Here is a 13,909-nt window from a genome sequence, read left to right as displayed (position 1 = left end):
TTTAGAAGAATCAAGTGGCAACCGTACAGAATATTGCCAATAGGTCCAAGATACGATTTATTCAATGACAAACATATAAACACAGACTAAATGAGTTGTTCCAATCCCAAAGAAAGGCAATGCCAAAGAATGCTCAAACTACTGAACAACTGCACTCATCTCACATGCTATCAAAGTAATGTTCAAAATTCTCCAAGCCAGGCTTCAACAATGCATGAACTATGAACTTCCAGATGTTCAAGCTGAATTTAGAAAAGGCAGAAGAATCAGAGATCAAATTGCCAACATCCGTTGGATCACCAAAAACGCAAGAGCCTTCCAGAAAAACATCTACTTCTACTTTATTGACCATGCCAAAACCTTGACTGTGTGGATCACAACAAACTGCGGAAAATTCTTCAAGAGATGGGAATACCAGACTACCTGACCTGCTTCCTGAGAAATCTGTATGCAGGTCAGGAAGCAACAGTTAGAACTGGACCTGGAACAACAGACTGGTTCCAAATCGGGAAAGGAGTATGTCAAAGCTGTATATTGTTATACAGCTGGTTATTTAACTTACATGCAGAGTACATCAAGAGAAAAGCTGGACTGGATGAAGCACAAGCAGGAATCAAGATTGCTGGGAGAAATATCAGTAACCTCAGATATGCAGATAACACCATCCTTATGGCAAAAAGCGAAGAAGAACTAAAGAGCCTCTTGATGAAAGTGAAAGAGAGTGAAAAAGTTGGCTTAAAGCTTAACATTCAGAAAACTAAGATCATGGCATCTGGTCCCATCACTTCATGGCAAATAGATGGGCAAACAGTGGAAACAGTGACAGACTTTATTTTGGGGGGGCTCCAAAATCACTGCAGATGGTGACTGCAGCCATGAAATTAAAAGACACTTGCTTCTTGGAAGAAGAGTTATGACCAACCTAGAAAGCTTATTAAAAAGCAGAGACATTACTTTGCCAACAAAGGTCTGTCTAGTCAAAGTTCTTCCAGTAGTCATGTATGGATGTGAGAGTTGGACTAAGAAGAAAGCTGAGCGCCAAAGAATTGATGCTTTTGAACTGTGGTGTTGGAGAAAATTCTTGGAGAGTCCCTTGGACAGCAGGGAGATCCAGCCAGTCCATTGTAAAGGAAATCAGTACTGAATATTCATTGGAAGGGCTGTGGTTGAAGCTGAAACTCCAATACTTTGGCCACCTGATGCGAAGAGCTGACTCATCTGAAAAGACCCTGATGCTGGGAAAGATTGACGGCAGGAGGAGAAGGGGACGACAGAGGATGAGATGGTTGGATGGTACCACCTACTTGATGGACACGAGTTTGAACAAGCTCCGGGAGTTGGTGATGGACAGGGAGGCTTGGTGTGCTGCAGTCCATGGGGTCACAAAGAGTCGGACATGACTAAGCAACTAAACTGAATTGAAATATGTTGTTACATTATGCATCCCTTCCCTAAAGGTATACCAGTATACTCTTTTGATGAACTGAAAGAAAAAAAAAAAAATGAAAGCCCCCTCCACATACAATATATGTAAATACATTTAAACATATATGCATATGAAGGCAGTCAAAACGCACAGACTTACAGTTATAAAATAAACAGGTACTATGGATGTACTGTACAACAAGCTAGTTAAAACTGCTGTACATTATTATGAAAGCTATAGAAACAGCAAATCTTATGATTTCTCATCATGAGGAGAAATACTTTTTTTCCTATTACTTTACTGTTGTATCTATATGAGATAATAGATGTTCACTAAACCTATTGGGGTACTCATTTTGTGATGTATGTAAATCAGACCATCATGCTCTACATATAACATTTGGTTTAAAAAAACTGAAAATAAAGCTACCATAGGATTCTGCAATCCTACTCCTGGGCATATATTTGGAGAAAAACATGATCTGAAAAAATGCATGCACCCCAATGTTCACTGCAGCAGTGCTTACAATAGCCAAGACACGGAAGCAATGGACAGAGGCCTGGATAAAGAAAATGTGGTACATATATACAAAGGAATATTACTCAGCTGCTAGAAAGAATGAAATAATCCCATTTGCAGCAACATGGGCGGACCTAGAGAGTGTCATACTGAGTGAAGTTAAGTCAGAGAGGAGAAGTATCGTAGGACATCCCTGATGTGTGGAATCTAAAGAGAAATGATACAAACAGTAAGACTCACAGACTTAGAACAAACTTATGGTTGGAGAGGGTGGGGGAAGGGTGAAGGGAAGACACAGTTTTGGAGTTTGGGATGGACATGGACACTCTGCTATATTTAAAATGGACAACTAACAAGGACCTATGGTACAGCACATGGAACTCTGCTCAATGTTATGTGCCTGCCTGGAGGGGAAGGGGGGTTGGGGGAGAATGGATACATGTGTATGTATGGCTGACTTCACCTGACACTATCACAACATTGTGAATCAGCTAAATCCCAATACAAAAAAAAAGAATTGTTTTAAACTTATATACAGTACTATCAGTTCAGTTCAGTCACTCAGTTGTGTCTAACTCTTTGCCACCCCATGGACTGCAACATGCCAGGCCTCCTTGTCCATCACCAACTCCCGGAGCTTGTTCTAACTCATGTCCATCAAGCAGGTGGTACCATCCAACCATCTCATCCTCTGTCGTCCCCTTCTCCTCCTGCCTTCAATCTTTCCCAGCATCATGGTCTTTTCAAATGAGTCAGTTCTTCTCATCAGGTAGCTAAAGTATTGGAGCTTCTACTTCAGCAGCAGCCCTTCCAATGAATATTCAGGACTGATTTCCTTTACAATTGACTTTGCAGCCCAAGGGACTCTGAAGAGTCTTCTGGTAGATCACAGTTCAAAAGCATCAATTCTTCGGCACTTAGCTTTCTTTATGGTCCAACTCTCATATCCATACATGACTAATGGAAAAACCATAGCTTTGACTATACGGACCTTTGTCAGCAAAGTAATGTCTCTGTTTTTTAACATGCTCTCTAGGTTGACCATAGCTTTTCTTCCAAGGAGCAAGCATCTTTTAATTTCATGGCTGTAGTCACCATCTGCAGTGATTTTGGAGCCCAAGAAAATAATGTCAGCCACTGTTTCCATTGTTTCCCCATCTATTTGCCATGAAGGGATGGGACCAGATGCCAAGATCTCAGTTTTCTGAATGCTGAGATTTAAGTCAGCTTTTTCACTCTCCTCTTTCACTTTCATCAAGAGGCTCTTTAGTTCCTCTTCACTTTCTGCCATAAGGGTGGTGTCATCTGCACATCTGAGGTTATTAATATTTCTCCCAGCAATCTTGATTTCAGCTTGTGCTTCATCCAGCCCAGTGTTTCACATGATGTACTCTACATATAAGTTAAATAAGCAGGGTGACAAAATATAGATTTGTCAAACTCCTTTCCCATCTTGGAGCCAGTCCATTGTTCCATGTCTGATTCTAACTGCTGCTTCTTGAACTCCATACAGATTTCTCAGGAGGCAGGAAAGGTGGTCTGGTATTCCCATCTCTTGAAGAATTTTCCACAGTTTGTTGTGATCCACACAGTCAAGGTTTTGGCATGGTCAATAAAGCAGAAGTAGATGTTTTTCTGGAATTCTCTTGCTTTTTCTATAATCTAATGAATGTTGGCAATTTGATCTATGGTTCCTCTGCCTTTTCTAAATTCAGCTTGAACATCTAGAAGTTCTCGGTTCATGGACTGTTGAAGCCTGGCTTGGAGAATTTTGAGCATTACTTTGCTAGCGTATGAGATGAGTACAATTGTGTGATAGTCTGAACATTCTTTCCCATTGGCTTTCTTTGGGATTGGAATGAAAACTGATCTTTTTCAGTCCTGTGGCCACTGCTGATTTTTCCAAATTTGCTGGCATATTGAGTGCAGCACTTTCACAGCATTTTCATATACAGTGCTATATGTCACTAATATCTCAGTAAAACTGGTAGGGGTGATGTTATGTAAAAAATGTCCTTTGAAGAATTTTTTAACAGGAACAAACTGTAACAATTAAAAACAATTCAAATATCTAAAAGAGGCTTTGTTAAATATATGTTATTACACCAGGGATGTAAGTGACTGTAAATAATAATTGTGTGAATATCTCTTATCATAAAAAGATATTTATAGTATATTAAGTGGAAGAAGCAAGTTTTAGAAAAATATATGTGATACTTCTGTGTATTTCTACATGTGAGCACAAGTTTATACAGATGTGCACAGAAAAAAAAATCTAAAAGCAGATAAAACGAAATGTAAACAGTGAATACATCTGCATGTTTGAATTTCAAGTGATTTCATGTTTGAATTTCAAGCACATTATTTTTTCTTTGAGACATTTTTATTTTTAATATTTATTTTCTTAGGCGAACATGTATTAACCATGTGACAATTTTTATAGAACACAATTTGCTGATGTGAAAGACAGAAATGGTGACAGTGTTAACCTATATTATTTGATTCCTGATGTAGTTGAAGAATTATCCCCAGTATTTGTTTCTTTTTTCTTTTATGATTTGTAAACTCACAGGTTTAATAAATTTATTATTTTAGTTTTTTCCTTTCTTGTAGAATTTAGAAGTTTTTGTATAGTTAAATTAATAAACTTGGTTTCTCATTTAAAAATACATATATATATATATATGTATACACGCACTCTTGTAATATGAATACTGAGTGAGTGAAGAAAGAATGATTAAAAGAAATTTTGAGTAAAAAGCAAACCATCTGGGAAACGCCTGAAGAAAAATGAGGACATGAGCTTAGCCTTGGAGCATGGTTAGACCTTAAGTGAATGGGGAGGAAAGAAAAAATACCAATCACAGAAATGATGGGTGAGAAAAATATGAAGACAGGAATACATGCGACATGATTGAGAATAAGCAGAACAGGCTGGCTGAAATACAGAAATCTATAGCAAGGCTGGCAGGTATGTTGAAAAGGAGACAGAGAATGTTGACTATCAGAGATATTGGACTTTATTCTCTAAGTAATTAAAAGTTTTGAGCAATCCAGCAATGTGAGCAGTGCTATTTTGAGAATCATTTGCCAGGGTCTGAAGGATAAATTGAAGGGGAGAAAAGAGGCAGAAAGAATAACTACTTAAGCTATAGAAACCTCTTGTCAACACCTCAGCTATCAAAATATTTTAAGACTTTACAACACACATTGTACTTGCCTATGTGAATATCATGCCCACTCACCACTTAATGCATTTATATTCAGGCCTCACAAGCAATCCCTATAACATTTACACAAAGTGTCTACTGTAAAGTTAAGAGTCATCTATTCCTTTACAACTACCAAAACTCGACAGATAATCACGGTGACTTTAACAACTCTGTGAGAAACAAATATATTTGTTTCAAAACAAATGTGTGTATTCCATCCTAGAAATGTGAATTATCTTTATACTTATGCTTTATACTTGCATATAACCTTTTTAAAAAATTGATGTATAGTTGATTTACAATGTTGTGTTAGCTGCAGGTGTATAGTTAAGTAATTCAGTCATATACACATTTTTCATATTCTTTTCTATCATAGGTTATTACAATATATAACCTTATATAATACTCATATGTAATCTTTATGCTTTAGTTCATAAACTAAAGCAGAGATTCTGAAAGCACAGTGATCACAAACACTAAACAACCCCGCCCCCCCAAAAAAAAAGCCATCAGGGAAAAGAAAAAAAAGAAAAAACATGACTTGAAATGTGAAAGACTTGGCTCTCAAATTTTCAAAAATGTTCCCAGTGTGAGACATCTAACAAATCTGCATATTGAAAAACAGTATTGCTAAACTTTTGGAATGATGACAACCCATCATCTTGTATGGAAATATATTTATCTGTTCTACTAAAAGATCTGAACCGCTAGCATTTTACAAATTTACTTAAAATTACTTTTTTAATAATTTCCAAATAAAAAAATAAAAACTAGAAATTACTCCTGAAAATTATTAAATGTGTAAGAGTAACGACTCAAAGTGTGGCTACTCTTGTGAGATAGCTGGTACAATCTGCAATATTATGCACATTTTACCAACTAATGTCAGAGAGCATATGGGGCTGTCTATTGTAAACTTTTCCTTGATGTCTCTTTTATACAGCAGGACACGGAGGTGAAGCACTGCAAGAGAACTGGACTTCATCAACTTCATTTACCAGCTCAAACTCCTGCACAAGAGAATCACAAGTAACCAAAAAATGTCTTTCCTTCAAAAAATTAACTTTCTGTTAACTAATAATAACAGCAGCAAACATTTATTAGATCTCAGTATGGGGTAGGCATTACTCTAGACAATTTACTATCTCATTTAGTCCTTACACTACCCTACAAGGCAGCAAATGTTACAATCCCCTTTTAAGAGTTTAAATCTGTATTTTACAGATGAAGGAACTGAGGCACCAAGGTTGGTGGAGCTGGGATTTACAGTTATGGAATCTCAATCTACGATCCATCTCTAATACAACACTGTTATGACAGCAATTCCTGGATACCACCATCCATCTCTATCACAACACTTTTATTTTTTTTTATCACAACACTTTTATAACAGCAATTCCAGGACACCATATAAAAACAGATGTCATAAAACTGCAGGGTTTTTTCCCCTTATATTTTTTGGCTTATATGTCATACATCAGATATGATCTAAAGTAATAAACTTCTAGCGGAACTCAAAGAAGAACTAAAGAGCCTCTTGATGAAAGTGAAAGAGGAGAGTGAAAAAGTTGGCTTAAAACTCAACATTCAGAAAACTAAGATCATGGCATCTGGTCCCATCACTTCATGGCAAATAGATGGGCAAACAGAGGAAACAGTGGCTGACTTTACTTCGGGGGGCTCCAAAATCACTGCAGATGATGACTGCAGCCATGAAATTAAAAGATGCTTGCTACTTGGAAGAAAAGTTATGACCAACATAGACAGCATATTAAAAAGCAGAGACATTACTTTGCCAACAAAGGTCTGTCTAATCAAAGCTATGGTTTTTCCAGTAGTCATGTATGGATGTAAGAGCTGGACTATAAAGAAAGCTGAGCATCGAAGAATTGATGCTTTTGAACTGTGGTGATGGAGAAGACTCTTGAGAGTCCCTTGAATAGCAAGGAGATCCAGCCAGTTCATCCTAAAGGAAATCAGTCCTGAATATTCATTGGAAGGACTGATGCTGAAGCTGAAAGTCCAATACTTTGGCCACTTGATGCGAAGAACTGACTCATTTGAAAAGACCCTGATGCTGAGAAAGACTGAAGGTGGGAGAAGGGGACGACAGAGGATGAGGTGATTGGATGGCATCAGTGACTCTGTGGACATGAGTTTGAGTAAACTTCTGGAGTTGGTGATGGACAGGGAGGCCTGGTGTGCTGCAGTCCATGGGGTTGCAAGGAGTCGGATACCACTGAGCAACTGATCTGAAAGTAATGGTTGGTCTAAATATAAAACACAAGACAAGGAAAACATATGAAAGAAAACAGAGCTAGTAAGTTTTAAAAGGCTACATATACCTTGCTGTTTTTCTTAAAGTCAGATGGAAAGGAAATGGAGTAACAGTACTTATCTCAATCACTAAACTGATTTTCAAAACAATAAAAACTATAACTGTACAGCAAGAGCTATTGCTATATATACTAGGAACAAGAACAAGTTACAACGAAAATAAAAGGCAGTTTCATATGTAGACAAAAAGCTGGCAAAGGAGTTTCTTCTCCAGTATTTATCTTTCATCATCAATTTTGAGAAAATAATTTCCATTGTTCTGAGATAAGAATGACTGATTCTTCATTTGATAAGCATTTGACTTTTTCTGTTGCTTTCTTTTCCTTACAAGACTTCCAAATAATGTTGACAGATAAAACATGAATATGGCTTCTAAGTGTGGAAGAATCTTATCCAGAGAGATCAAGCAGGGGTAAATCGAGGGCTGGGGATCAGAAACGGGATTTACCATAAGAAGGCCTGAGATATAATCACAGATGCCACAAGGAAACGGAAAACAGTCCCGAAAGAGGGGAAGTGGAATAGGAAAGAAAAGAGAACGCGAGTCATTTCTGATTAGGGCTGGAGGGAAGGGTTTGCGAGAGGCAGGAAAGAAAGGTTCCTCAGGACTCCTTTCAGATGAGTCTTAGCAGGTCAGGGCTGGGAGAATGGGCAAAGCGGAGCTTACCGCGAAGAGGATGCAAAATGCAGAGGCGTCAGCTCAAGATAAACAAGGAAGGCAACCGCAGAGCGGCCGGAGCCGAGTGAGGGCAGACGACTGACGCCGGGAGGACGGGTCTGGCCTGGGGAGGGCGGAGCCGGAGGGCGGACTCACAAGACGCCGGGCCGAGGGACTGGGATCCCGGAGACGGAGGACTAGGGGCGGTGGGCAAGGGGGCCGACCTGTAGAGGGCGGGAGACGGCTAAGGACTGGGCGGGGTCGTGAAGGAACCTGGACGGCGTGTCGCCGTGGGTGGGCGCGGGGTTGAGGCCGACAGGCTGCCTCGGTCCCCACCTGACGCGCGAACGCCTACAGTCCCCACCAGGCGCGCGCAGCCTCGCACTCCTTACCTAGCGCGCCGACGATCCCGGCCCCACCTGGCGCTCAGAAGCCCTCAGCCCGCACCTGACGGCGGAGCGTCAGGCTTTATTGCCGGAAGTTGCCCGCCGCCTACCCGGGAGCGCCACGGGAAAGCCCCGCCCCGGCCGCGCTGATTGGCCGGCGCGGCTCCTCAAGGCCGTGTTGCTACCCTGATCCAAGAGTAGGCAGCGCGCGCGTGCGCAGTGGGCTTCGCCTGCCCTAACCCACTGGGCTGCTGACTGCCAGTTCTCAGTGGGTGCGGCCCGGGCCGGAGGGTACCGGCGCTGCGGGGTCCTAGGTACCCTAAAGGGTGTGGGTACCTGGGTCCTGACTGCCGTGTGGACTGCAGATTCGGTCACCCCCACCTGCTCAACTTTCCAACCCAACGGCTGCCCAGAAACCATCTGAAATTCCTGATTGTAACTTCACTTTACGCCCAACTACCTTGTGCACCTAATTACCTTGTATATTGAGTTAATATTAATATATTAAGATCGCACTGAATAGTCACTGAAGGTACTGATGCGAAGAACTGACTCATTTGAAAAGACCCTGCTGCTGGGAAAGATTGAGGGCAAGGAGGAGAAGGGGGTAACAGAAAGAGATGGTTGGATGGCATCAACTACTCAATGGACGTGAGTTTGAACAAGCTCCCAGAGACAGTGAAGGACAGGGAAGCCTGGGGTGCTGCAGTCTATGGGATTGCAAAGAGTCGACAAGATGTAGCGACTGAGCAAGGACAGCAACTACTGAGTTTAAGGCCCAAGTCCTTTGTGTTTATAAACGGTTTAGAGTACTGCTCATTTTTTGGAGGTGAAAGTGTCAGCCTGTGGGGTTTTCCCAGTAAGGAGACGAGAATGTGGAGTACCGGGGGCAGGGGAGGAGCAGGGCCCTGGTTGTGACCAGTCTCCCCCATCTGTGGAGCAGGACCGGAGGCAGGAGGCTGGGGATTGACTGAGGCCAGAACCTGTCTCTGCCTCACTTTCTCTACAAGTAAAATGGAGCTGGTAGAGGCACTTACATCACAGATCTTGATAAAAATTGAGTTAACATGCTCAAAACATTCAGGACAGTGCCTAGTGTATAGTAAGCAGTATGGTATATATTCCTTGTGGCCATGTTTTCACTTATCTTTGATAAATATTGAGAGTGGACTGTGCTGGGGCATGTGTATGCAGGTAAACATATCTGTAAGTAGAGTTAGAGAAAGCCTTGCTGCTCTAAGATAATATGTGTATCCTCTGATTGGGAACCAGGACCCTGCTTCAAAGATAGACTATTGTTTCTTCTGACAGTACCTCTCTTGTCTCTGCAACCACTCCCTTCCCTAATTAACAACTACTTGAGCCTGTTGGAACTTGGAGAAGGTCATGGAGGCTGAATGCAGCTCATTTCCAAGGATTCTGTGCCCAGGAGCCTCATGGGGTCCTGATCGGTATCAAGGCATGTACAATAATGCTCATAGTGGTTTATTGGTTGGAACAACCTAGAAACCTGTCTGCAAGGAAGTGGACTAATGGACAGGAATATTCAAGCCATGGTCCATTACCCAGTGGAAGAGAATGAGCCTCTGATACATGTGACAATGTGAATGCTTATTAGGAATAGAATGTTGGTGAAGGAATGCAGACACGGAAGTGTATGCCATATGACTCCATTCATGTGAAATTCTAGAACAGACAGAGCTAACATAGTGGTAGAATGACACCTGTGGTGGCTTTGTGTTGCCAGAGGAGGGACAGGGCAACTTTCTGGGGTGGTTTGGAATGAGAATATGAATGTGTTAAATATCACGGAGCATATCACTGGAAGTATGTTAAACCTCAATAAGCCAATATGTATTTTTCATTGGCAGAAACATTTCTATCTGACTTTTCCTGGTCAAATTTTATGCAACATGTTGAATTTAAAAATCAAACAACTAGCAAATATGTTGAGTGCTTTCCCACACTCAGAATCATATTAAGAATTGTGGGAAGTGCAGAGACACATAGAAACAACTAGGAGTTTGTGCTCTATAATTGAGGCAGGAAATATATGTAACAACAATTGAGGCAGGAAATACATGTTAGAAAGCAATCAAAAATTTAAATAAAAATTCAAAAGAACCCAAGGAAGTGCCAAAACAGTTGCACAAATGACTAGTAAGCTTTGATGAGGGGGTCATAGATGCAGAGAAATCACTTTAGCCTGAGCAGTCAAAGAAGATACTAAAATACACTTTGGCAGGTGAGATGGGAAAGCTTAGTCTCCTTACTTAGTAGGGAATCTGACCAGACACATGTTTTTGGCAACATCTCTTAGAGCTATGCTCCCTTTCCTCAAATGTAAATCCCAGATAGCAGGTACTCCAATCTAAAAACACAAAATGCTAGGTCTCTAAGTCTCTCCCAGTCCTGGGATCTTGAAATTCCATCCACAAGTTTAAGGGAGCATCTGTCCACACAATCCTATTCCTCAAGGCTCACACCAACCTTTTCCTTATACGGTGATGACAACGACAGCTCTGATAATGACAATGGTGACGTGAGTGGCTGACCTTTACCTACTGCTCACTGCACACCAGGCTTTGTGCCAGATGTTCTGCTTGCTTTATGTCCAAGATTACACTAGAAGGTCAATCCTATGCTACTGTGTCTTGAAGATGAAGCCCTGAGGCTTCCAGAAAGCTCAGCAACCTAGTTGGAACCCCACAAGTAGGCAGATGTGACTCCAGGGAATGACCTGGTTAGTCTGACACCATCACTGTGTGTCCAGCCTCCCTGGGAGTCACCCCACTGGGCATGAGCTCCTTCCCCTAGCCCTCCGGTGCTTGTAGTCTTTACCAGTCACTAGAAAACCACAAAGGCTTCCCAGATAGCTCAGTGGTGAAGAATCCTCCTGGCCAATGCAGGAGACTGGGGCTCGATCCCTAGGTTGAGAAGACCCCCAGGAGTAGGAAATGGCAACCTACTCCAGTATTCTTGCCTGGAGAATCCCATGGACTGAGGAGCCTGGTGGGCTACAGTCCATGGGGTTACAAAGAATTGAACAAGATTAGCAGCTACACAAAAAAAGACAACCACCGTTTCTTGTAAATTCTTTCAGTCACTTAAATCCTAGCTGTCCAGAGGTTCAAGGGAGCAAAGCTGCCCAGAGCTTTGCATGAAGACTGTAAGCTCTCTGAAGGCAGCGACTAGGGTCTGAATCTTTACAGAGCCCTGAAAGCCAAATTCTCCTTGGAGAAGGCACAGAGAGGCTAGCTACCCATCCAGCCAACGCCATTGGATCTCACAACACAAGCAACAGGAACAAGTCTGCCTTCAGAGTCGCCTCATATATGGTACTGAGAGCTGGCTCGGCGTCTGCATGGTTGGGGCTTCTCTGACGGCTCAGATGATAAAGACTCTGCCTGCCAATGCATGAGACCCGGGTTTGATCCCTGGGTCAGGAAGATTCTCTGGAGAAGGGAATGGCGACCCATTTGTGCCTGGAGAGTTCCATGGACAGAGGAGCCTGGCAGGCTACAGTCTACAGGGTCGCAAAGAGTCAGACACGACTGAGTGATTGACACTTTCACTTTCTGCACGGTTAGTTCCAAGGTAGCATGTGCTGCTTTTATTTCTGTGTTGCTTTATATGAGATCCAAGCCATAGATTAAACTCCGTACATTGTTAGAACCGAGAGAGAACTGTGCATGGAGCCTACTCTTGTAGATAAGGCCACACTTTCATGACTCAGCTTGCCCATCAGAGCAGCAGAGATGGGTCCAACCTCCCACTGCAAACATGGCAGATGCGTTTCTGTGTCTGCTAGCCTCCGAGCCTGGAATTCTTGATCCTTCTCCCTACCTCCATCAAATGGGAGACCACCATGGGTTGCGTGCAGTTGGTAAGGTGTCTGCAGCCTTTTATCAATAGCACTGCTGAGCAGCCCTCTGACTGGCCCAGACTTCACCTATGGTCACCCTGGTCTCCTGTCCCTCGGCTGAGTAGGGAGAGACCTTACTGTATCCCCTTGGGAGGAGCACAGAGGCACAGCCTCTGGAAGATGAGCAAAGTCTACTAAGGGGATCCTTCTTTGTGAGGAAATGCATGAGCAGAGCCTCTCTTGTCCAATGATGAGAATTTTCCGAGTATCTGGTCAAGTCACTAACTGCACAAATGGAGGCAAAGTGCCCCAGATGCCCTGTCACCCGGGCTACAGTAAAAACCTAATAAATGAAAACAGCAACATTGCCTGCTAAGTGTTAGTCGCTCAGTCGTGCCCAGCTCTTTGCGACCCCATGGACTGCAGTCCACCAGGCTCCTCTGTCCATGAGATTTTCCAGGCAAGAATACTGGAGTGGGTTGCCATTTCCTTCTCCAGGGGATCTTCCCAACTCAGGTATCAAAGCCTGGTCTCCTGCACTGCAGGCAGATTCTTTATCAACAGAGCTACAAGGGAAGCCATTCAGTTCAGTTCAGTTCAGTTCAGTCGCTCAGTCGTGTCCGACTCTTTGCGACCCCATGAATCGCAGCACACCAGGCCTCCCTGTCCATCACCAACTACCAGAACTTACTCAAACTCATGTCCATCGAGCCAGTGATGCCATCCAGCCATCTCATCCTCTGTCATCCACTTCTCCTCCTGCCCCCAATCCCTCCCAGCATCAGGGTCTTTTCCAATGAGTCGACTCTTCGCATGAGGTGGCCAATGTATTGGAGTTTCAGCTTCAACATCAGTCCTTCCAATGAACACCCAGGACTGATCTCCTTTAGGAGATCACTGGTTGGATCTCCTTGCAGTCCAAGGGATTCTCAAGAGTCTTCTCCAACACCACAGTTCAAAAGCATCAATTTTTTGGTGCTCAGCTTTCTTCACAGTACACTCTCACATCCATACATGAGCACTGGGAAAACCATAGCCTTGACTAAATGGACCTTTGTTAGTAAAGAAATGTCTCTGCTTTTTAATATGCTATCTAGGTTAGTCATAACTTTCCTTCCAAGGAGTAAGCGTCTTTTAATTTCATGGCTGCAATCACCATCTGCAGTGATTTTGGAGCCTCCCAAAAATAAAGTCTGACACTGTTTCCACTGTTTCCCCATCTATTTGCCATGAAGTGATGGGACCAGATGGCATGATCTTAGTTTTCTGAATGTTGAGTTTTAAGCCAACTTTTTCACTCTCCTCTTTCACTTTCATCAAGAGGCTGTTTAGTTCATTTTCACTTTCTGCCATAAGGGTGATGTCATCTGCATATCTGAGCTTATTGATATTTCTCCCAGCAATCTTGATTTCAGCTTGTGCTTCCTCCAGCCCAGCATTTCTCATGATGTACTCTGCATATAAGTTAAATAAGCAGGGTGACAATATACAGCCTTGACGTACTCC

At 42.5% G+C, this 13,909-nt stretch overlaps 1 protein-coding gene across 5 annotated transcripts in view; it reads right to left on the bottom strand.

The window, feature by feature from the left end:
* FBXO25 (F-box protein 25) overlaps positions 1-8,669 on the bottom strand; it is a 28,916-nt gene extending 20,247 nt beyond the window's left edge. For 4 of the 5 annotated variants that reach the window (XM_065942982.1, XM_065942980.1, XM_065942984.1 and 1 more), the window contains exon 1: positions 8,545-8,669. The gene's annotated coding sequence lies outside the window, so the exon portion shown is untranslated. Of the gene's footprint in view, positions 1-8,161; positions 8,279-8,544 lie in introns of those variants that run through there. The other variant, XM_065942981.1, reaches the window with a different exon arrangement.
* Positions 8,670-13,909: the final 5,240 nt, after the last annotated feature.

The sequence above is a fragment of the Muntiacus reevesi genome, chromosome 8 (genome assembly GCF_963930625.1).
Source record: "Muntiacus reevesi chromosome 8, mMunRee1.1, whole genome shotgun sequence".
In the NCBI taxonomy this organism is placed as follows: Eukaryota; Metazoa; Chordata; class Mammalia; order Artiodactyla; family Cervidae; genus Muntiacus; species Muntiacus reevesi.
This window is presented reverse-complemented; position numbering and strand designations above follow the sequence as displayed.